The 9397-nt window shown below is 37.5% G+C and overlaps 1 protein-coding gene and 1 long non-coding RNA gene across 3 annotated transcripts in view; one reads left to right on the forward strand and one right to left on the reverse strand.

Annotated features, from left to right (window-relative positions):
• LOC133586358 (uncharacterized) overlaps nt 1-6828 on the forward strand; it is a 46452-nt gene extending 39624 nt beyond the window's left edge. The window contains exon 3 of the long non-coding RNA XR_009814152.1: nt 6749-6828. This is a non-coding gene — a long non-coding RNA (uncharacterized lncRNA). The remainder of the gene's footprint in view (nt 1-6748) is intronic.
• iffo2b (intermediate filament family orphan 2b) overlaps nt 1-9397 on the reverse strand; it is a 90736-nt gene that overhangs the window by 48590 nt on the left and 32749 nt on the right. The gene's annotated exons all lie outside the window — the stretch shown is intronic.

Consider the following 9397-nt stretch of genomic DNA (forward strand, 5'->3'; position numbering starts at 1 on the left):
GTTATTTACCGACAGTACATATAATAATACTTAATCCAACAATATTTAAGATCTCACTGAAGGGAGTATCGCTATTCGCGTCCTGAGAGACTTTGGTTATTGTTGGAATGTTTTTGTCAGACAATATGTGTCAAAACACTCCCTCACACATAAGAATTGTAACAATAAAAACCTGATTTTCTCTTTTAGTTCTACTTGATTCTTGTTGGTTTACCTTAAAGGGCATTTTCCAAGAATAGAGATTATTATACACAAACATACATTACGTCTTTGTGTATATTCATCCATCCATCAATCCTCTACCGCGTGTCCCTCTCTGGATCGCGGAGGTGGCTGAAGCCTATCCAGCTGCAATTGGGCGGAAGGCAGTGTACACCCTGGACAAGCCGCCACCTCATTGCAAGGCCAACACAGATAGACATATCATATTATTAAGATTACTATTATAATATTATATACATATACATATATACACATGTAAACATACATATATACATACATATATATATGCATATACATACATAAATACATATACATATATACACATACATATATACATACATACATATATATATGTATATATACACATATATGTATATACACATATATATATGTATGTATATATACATCTATGTATGTATATATGTATGTATATATATATATGTATATATATATGTATGTATATACACATATATATGTATGTATACATACATCTATGTATGTGTATATGTATGTATGTACACATATGTATATACTTTATATGCACATATATATGTATGTATATATAATGTATGTATGTATATGTATATATGTATGTGTATATGTATTTATATACACATATATGTATATACATATATACACATACATATGTATGTATATATACACATATATACACACACAAATATATATATACACATACACATATATACATATATACATAATTAATATGATTATTTTTTGTCATTAATCCGATGTGTTAACTTTGACAATCTTAGTATGTTCATAACTGTCTGAGTATTTTTCAGGAGTGATTACAACAGTTTCTCAGCTAAGAATTTTATAAACAACAATTTTAGTACAAACAAATAAATGTTGGTGCATTTATAATAAAGTAAAACATTTTTTTTATTGGTCGTTTTTATATACTTAAATTAAAAGTGCACAAGTGGACATTCTTGATTTTCAGTGGACAGGGGCGATATCAATATTTGATGCTTGCATATTGTATCGTAAAAGAGACCTATACATTGTGATATTAAATATTATGCCAGAGTACCAGAGCCATTTGCCAAGAAAATGCATCAAATATCTTACAGCATTTTAGTCAAACACATACAGATTCCAGTTTGGGAAAGGCTGTGCGTTTCTATTAAGTGATTTTAATGGCAGCGTCGCAAGGTAATTATCCTCATGGGGCAGACAGGCAGTGTTATATGACACCACATGCATGGATCAATACATCTGACCTCATGCAGGACAAACATTTTAGCGCTGAAACATTTAGTCGCCATAATCAATCATATTCATTCATGTTTCTTTCCTTTGGAGAATTCCTTGTCCTTTGTGTGGAAATTCGGTCTTCCATGACGCCAGCATGCCTTTCTTGGGAGAAAACCAGGGCAGGAAGGGCGACTAAAGTGGGTCATTGATTTAACGTCAAGACGTGTGCTAATCATGCCGCGATGGGAATTGGATTGGAGTACATCTGGACGTCTGGCTGCACGGTGGTGGGCTTTCTACTTAACAGACCTTAAAGTGGCAATTCGCTCTCATCTCATTGGTCCACATCTTGTGAGGTCGTCTGGTGTCCATGGAGACCACTGGCCTGCATCCAATGTGTATGTACATTCATTCCACGTTCAGTCGATCACATAAACAGTTCAGGGGAAGGTCCGTAAACTGTCATGGCGCACATCTCGTTACTCTGCTTTATCTTCCCCCCAGCGTGAGCTGCCTCGAATGTAGTCTAGACACGCAACTACACCAAAATAGGGGGAGGAGCTACGTGAACACAGATGGTTTCACCTGGCACAATGTTGGTTCTTGGTATTCTTAGATAATTGTAAAATTGGTAGAGACAATTTGGGGAATACCGTTTTCTATTCCGGCATGACCTTTAACCAGTGGTGGGCCGTCAGGGCCAGCAAGGCCTTCTCTGCTGGCCTAACATAACCAGAAATCATGATCATGATTAAAGACAAGAGTAATTTTTTATTTACTTTCCCTAAAATATCTAAAAGTATTCATATTATCTTCATCTCATATTATTCTCTTTCCAGTGCTGTTGTTTTTAGGTTAGAGTTTGTATCCAATCAGAATTCAGCTAGCTTATGTTGCCATACTGTACGGAATCTGCCCGGGGCCTTCAGAATCAACAATGCAGGCGTCTATACACCGTAATTTATTTGAAAATGGTAAAAAAAAAAACTTGAATGGTCTGACGGTGGAACGGTTGGTGTTGGAAATTTTCTAATCCGTCGAGAAATGTTGAAGCAGTAACATGTTGAATTGGTATTACGGAATTCCTGGAATTTTGGGAAAACCGGGAATTTTTCGCCAGAAAAAAGGGTGGAGATAGGGCTTTGGAAAACCAGGAGTTTTGGAAAATCCTGGAGTTTGAACTTGGAAAAAGGGTAGTTTGAATTTCCAAGATGGTGGAATGTGTTGAAGGTGCAATGGTATGAATAGGTTGAAAAAGTGTGGAAATGGTGAAAGTTTGAAAAATGGCCAATTCATTTTAAATGGGAAAAATGTCCCGAAAATCTGGGAATTTGGAAAGCCCGCGATTCCCGAATAGGCTGAACAGTTTGAAGTTGGAACGGTTTGAATCGGATGAAAAATGTGGAAGGTAGAGCGCGCCAAAATCTGGAGAAGAAGAAGAAGTTTAATAAATAGATGAATTTTGGTGTAGAAAACCATATGTGTGAATGCTTTGGATCATGCACACAATTAAAGATAAAAGTACTTTTTTATTTACTTTCCCTAAATATCTAAAATTATTCATATCCTCTTCATGTCATATTATGCTCCTTCCAGTGCTGTTGTTTTTAGGTTAGAGTTTTTATCCAATCAGAATTCAGCTAGCTTATGTTGCCATTCTGTACCAAATCTGCCCGGGGCCTTCAGAATCAACAATGCGGGGGTTCACGCACTGTAATGGGGAAATGCCCGCCATTTCCACTCGAATCAACCGACTACGGGGGGTTATACAACGTTGAATGAGTGCTACAAATTGTGAGTTCAAATATTTCTTAATTTTTTTACATTTAATATGTTTTTTGCAATTTTAATTTTGACAGTACCACATAAGATATGTTTTAATTGCTGATGCGGGTGTATTGATTTTTAAATGCGCCAGAAAATAAACCGTTTTGTACACTGTTGGTGGTGATTCAATGTCCAGTAGTGCGTAAATGTGTTCCTGTATAGCAGCGATCCTCAACAGGCGGACCGCGGTCCATGTCCGGACCCAGCGACGTGTCCGTCCGGACCCAGCACAAATTATAGTAAAAAAAAAAAAAACATTTTTATTTTTTATTTTTATTATTATAATTATAATTATTATAAAAAAATATAATAATTGTATTCATCTGTGAGTTATCGCTAGCGCAAGTCAACGTTCTTCGTTGTTTTTAGTCAAATATCTCCACGTTTCGTTTACACTTCTCGTGTCTCACTCACTCCGTCCCTCTCTCTCTCTCTCTCTCTCTCTCTCTCTCAAAGAGAGAGAGAGAGAGAGAGAGAGAGTGAGTCTCTCTCTCTCTCTCAGAGAGAGAGAGAGAGAGAGCGAGAGAACGCCACTCTGATTGGCTAATTCCGGGGTATGGGTTGTCATCTCGATCACAACGACGCGCTGATAGGCTGTTACCACCTGGGTCATACACATGTGCAGTGCACAGTGCATGGAACCTTTCGCTGCAGGCACACAGTTGTCTCGTATCGCTACTTCGCTAACTGTTCACTCGTCAGTCACTGAATGTGAATCAAATCACAATGGCATGCTCCAAGTTGGCTCAGGCTGGTAAAAGAAAGGTGGACAGGGAAAACCGACGTTTCAAGGAAGAATGGACAGAGCAATATGTTTTCATCCTACCTATTGCAAGTACCAGACCAATGTGTCTAATATGCAACAGTACTGTTGCTCTGGTGAAAAGTGAAAATCTGAAACGTCACTATCTGAAAGAGCACCGCGAATTTGAAGAGACATTTCCTCATGATTCAGAGCTAAGAAAAAAAGAAATCACGAGGCTGAAAAAGTCATATGAAACATCAAGCAAGATTTTTGTTAAATCTATGACACAACAACAAATAGCAACAGAGCAGTAACGTGCGGTGAGGTTGATGGCTGGTGAGGCACTGACTTCATCACAGTCAGATTTACAAACATATGAACCCTAAAGAGTATCTTATTCACCATTTGATTGGCAGCAGTTAACGGGTTATGTTTAAAAGCTCATACCAGCATTCTTCCCTGCTTGGCACTCAGCATCAAGGCTTGGAATTGGGGGTTAAATCACCAAAAATGATTCCCGGGCGCAGCGCCACTGCTGCCCACTGCTCCCCTCACCTCCCAGGGTGTGATCAAGGGATGGGTCGAATGCAGAGGACACATTTTTTCAAAGTTCTTATTTATTTTTGTTTCAAAGAAAATATTTCATGTATTTTATTGGATATTTATTTTATTTTTGTTAATTTTAAGAAAATGTTAAACTACTTACCTCCTGCTACTATATAAGCTTGACCGATAATAAACGGACCCAGCCTGTTTAAAAAAAAACATTTGTGGACCTTCAAGATTTGTACTTGAGGACCCCTGCTGTATAGTATTTCTACAGTAATGGTCATGTGGTGACATCAATGATGGTATTTTGAGAGGTAATCATTGAAGTCGGACATCAGTGAAGGCCTAGGTGGGAAACGCATGGCCCGCCACTGCCTTTAACCTTCCAAATGAACTACAACAAACTCTCAGAGATATTCCAAAATCTTCCTGAGTGGATTGGAAAGTTGGTATTTATTAGCATGTAACCTTTTGGGGGGCTTGTCTCTTGCATCTTTGAGCGGCGTGTGTGACCAATCATAACAAAGTAGGCGTAGTTGGAAAGAAAGCAGCTTGATATTTACGGAGTATTGTATTCAAATAAACGTACTATATGGCCCCACCGGGATGCAATATTTTAAAAACGCCTTAAAACATTTCCTGGTGTAACAGCACAGTAACAGGAACAATCAAAGCCTGAAAATGAGCAAGTCGACATCTGGTAAATGGTATTTTCTGTGACTACCGTATATCGCATGTTTTAACTGGACCTGGGTTGATAACAAATTCTGCTTGACAATATATTGATCTACAAATTATTGCTTATAAACTATATTATTCTCAACATTATTTTGAGACCAAATTAACCACTGATGAAATAATAACAATAACACATAATAATAATGCAAGTATACCCTTTCAAATGGAATCAACTTGTGTTTCTTGAATATTTCAACATTGTAATTGGAATGTAACCTTTTACATCTTCAAGTTAAATAAAATATACTTTGTTAGTAACATTTTGAACATGAATAAACATCACAACCAAAAGCACTAAATTAGGTTATGTCTCTGTTATAAGGAGGTGGTGGGGGACCCTCAAATATACACAACCAAAATAATAAATACAATGGCTAAATAAAGTTATTGTGACCAAAATTATTACGGTTATCATTATCACAGTATTGTTGAATCTGCTCAAAAAGTACAGTAATTTTACCAGGGTTGTATTTTTTTAATTTATTTAATTAAAATAATAGTAAATACGATGAAGATATTCTTGAAGGAATTACGTGTGAATGCTCCAATGCTGAAGTTCAACTGAAATCCTGAATTTTTTTTTTAATTGTTGAAGTAGAGCACACAATTCCCAAACAGGCTGAATATTTTGAAGTTGGAACAGGTTGAATCAGATGAAAAATGTGGGAGTTGAGGAACTTTGAAAGATGTACCATTGAATTCAATGGGAATTTCCCCAAAATTTGGGAATTTCGGGAAAAGCGGGAGTTATTTTGGAATATGGTAAAAAAAAACTTGAATGGTCTGAATGAGTTGAAATGGTTGGTGTTGGAATTTTTCAAATCGGTCGAGAAATGTTGAAGTAGTAACATGTTGAATTGAGAAATGGTATTACGGAATTCCTGGAATTTCGGGAAAACCGGGAATTTTTCCAGTTCAAAAAAACACTTTGTTTTTGGTCCTAATTAAGAGGAATGTTTTGACGGTTGAATGGTTGGAGTGGGTTGAAAAATGTGGGAGGAATAGTCGCCAGAAAAAAGGGTGAAAATAGGGCTTTGGGAAACCAGGAATTCTGGAAAATCCTGGAATTTTTTGGAAGTTGGAAAAAGGGTAGTTTGAATTTCCAGAATAGTGGAATGTGTTGAAGTTGGAATGGTTTGAATCGGTTGAAAAATGTGGAAATGGTGGAAGTTTGAAAAATGGCCAATTCATTTTGAATGGGAAAAATGTCCCGGAAAACCTGTAATTCTGGGAAATCTGGGAATTTTGGGATTTTTGTCAAGGGAAAGCCCGCTATTCCGGAATAGGCTGAACAGTTTGAAGTTGGAACGGTTTGAAATCGGGTGAAAAATGTGGAAAGCAGAGCGCGCCAAAATCCGGAGAAGAAGTTGAAGAAGTTTAATAAATAGATTAATTTTGGTGTACAAAACAATATGTGTCATTTAATGTCACCCACATGCTTTTTTCCAGGAATATTGTTTGGTGAAGAAGCAGACCTCCTCCCCACAAAGTATGAAAGCAGAAAGTAGAACGCACCGCATGTGTAAATGGTGAGTACCGACATTCATTATTAGTCATCAACCAAACTTGCACCATCATTGTGTTTTTTTGATGGAGAAGTTAGAAGATTTTATTTTACGACTTGTGAACGGCAGATGCACAAAGAATTACCTGATTCTGCGTATGAACTTGGAACGTGGATGTAGACATCAGCTGGTAGAAATGTATGACGTGAAGTTTTGTTGGATCAGACTGTATTATGCGACATTATCTCGGACACCCTGAGATCATCACGAGTAGGTGTCACTATGTTTTGTCCCAATCGAGCCAGTGGGCGCAGAGAATGACGCAACTCTTTTTTTGAAGTGACACTGCCCAACTAGGGCCACTATGTCGGTGACAATACATACATACAATAGCCTATTATTTGCGCACTATTGACAAGTAAAACAATGAAAATGTAGTCGTCTTAAATAGACTTTGCTCACCGAAACCGGATGTTGTGATGAAATATCCATTTCCGCTGGCGACTGCGTCTTTCCCCGCGCACACGAGTGACGTAGCTCGCCCAAAGATGACGAAAAAGTCACATTTGGGTTACATTGCGTTTGGACTGAAATCCCATTTTAAAGAATCAGATTCCAATCGGATTCAGGGCTACCTCCTGATGTGGCCTGAATCAACCCTGGCCCCGTTTACACTGCACACCAAATCAGATTGTTTTACCCTCAAGTGACACAGATCTTTTTTTTTTGTCTAAATCAGTGGTTCTTAACCTTGTTGGAGGTACTGAACCCCACCAGTTTCATATGCACATTCACCGAACCCTTCTTTAGTGGAAAATAAAATGTTTTTTTTCAAATTCAAGATAACACTTTAGTATGGGGAACATATTGTAAGTAACAAAGACTTAATTTTGAGTTTTTTGGACACTAGGGGAACATATTCTAAGTAACAAAGACTTAATTTAGAGTTAATTGGTTAGGGTTAGGGTTAGAGGGTTAAGGCCAGGGTTAGAGGGTTAGGGTTATAATAAGGCCATGCTAAATAAGGCATTAATAAGTACTTAATAATGACTAGTTAAGAGCCAATATGTTACTAATTTGCATGTTAATATGCAACTAATTAATGGGGAATATGTTCCCCATACTAAAGTGTTACCATGTTTTTTTACTGGTTAACAAAATTAACCGTGCATGAACATCACCTTGTTCAAAGAACAAAACCAACACAGTGCATAAACTCACAACAAATTACACACCGGCAAACCAGTCAGCTGTTGCCGTATCCGTAATACGCCGATAGGGAGAAGTTTTTATTTACACGATGATTCGGGTGTGTCTTGACCTCCGCCGAACCCCTGAGCCCGACTCATCGATCGAACCCAGGTTAAGAACCACTGGTCTAAATGCTCCAAAGCGCTTCAAAACTGATCTTTTCGCATCAGATTCATGCCACATCCGACAATGTACATATTGCATAATTAGGCCACATTTGTAGGTATATTTAAGATCATTTAATTTCCTTTACTTATGTCCTCTGTGTATTTAATTTATATTTTCATGCCTCATGACACATTATCTGTATATAATATTGGCTGCATTTCTCATAGTTGTTTGTGTGCCATGTTGTTCCAGACAACAGCAAACATTACTCAGCTCACAAAGATTGTAATAAATCCATTAGAAGAAGACAGCCTGCCGTTTCCTCTAACTTGGACACACACATCTATACCTTTGGCCATTCTGAGCCAGTAATTTCCAGAAGTTATCTCATCCTGCGAGAAGCCTCCATTTTACTAATGATTTCCAATGTTGCAAAAATGTGTAGAATAAAAATTAAAATACAACATTTCTGTCAACAAAGATTCGCGTCAGCCTTTGATAGTAGGCTAATATAGCTAATATAGACACTTACATGATGTGTTGCCTTCATTTTAACACTTATGTAACTCTTTAAATTTTTTGCGGCTCCAGACAGATTTTTATTTTGTATTTTTGTTCCAATATGGCTCTTTCAACATTTTGGGTTGCCGACCCCTGCTTTAGCCCTTGTAGTACGTACCTTCACTATTAAAACCTTTAATCTGGACACAAAATGCGACATTCTGATTAAAAAAAAAAAAAAAACATTACAGTGAGAAATGGTCTTCATTTTGTGGATTTGTATCCGCGCTGCAACCACATCATTTCCCCATTGCGGTATAAATGAAGTCCTATCCTATCCTGATGAAAACAGCAGCAACTCTTTTCGTTGTGCGTGGGCTAGACTCTTTAAGTCTGACCTTTTTTTGGCTTGAGGGATGATGCGGTAAGAGAGAGTTTGCGTCAAATCAGGAAAGAGTTTGTAAAAACATGTCCAGGTAGTTATCTGTTGACATCACAGTCAATGACACACCCTTCACACAGTTACCAGAACCATCTCTGCAGGGACATGCATATAACCATGCACCATGATGCTTTCTTTACACTAAACATAAGCTATAATTCATCTTCTTGTGTGCTTGCTTAATGCACAGAAAGGTCACAAGTGCATAAAAACAAACAGTAGACTTGAGCTGTGCTCACAAGCTTCAACATAAATGTCACTTTCGCACCCGAGAGCGACGCACCTTTCTTA

Source organism: Nerophis lumbriciformis, linkage group LG03, assembly GCF_033978685.3.
Source record: "Nerophis lumbriciformis linkage group LG03, RoL_Nlum_v2.1, whole genome shotgun sequence".
Lineage (NCBI taxonomy): Eukaryota > Metazoa > Chordata > Actinopteri > Syngnathiformes > Syngnathidae > Nerophis > Nerophis lumbriciformis.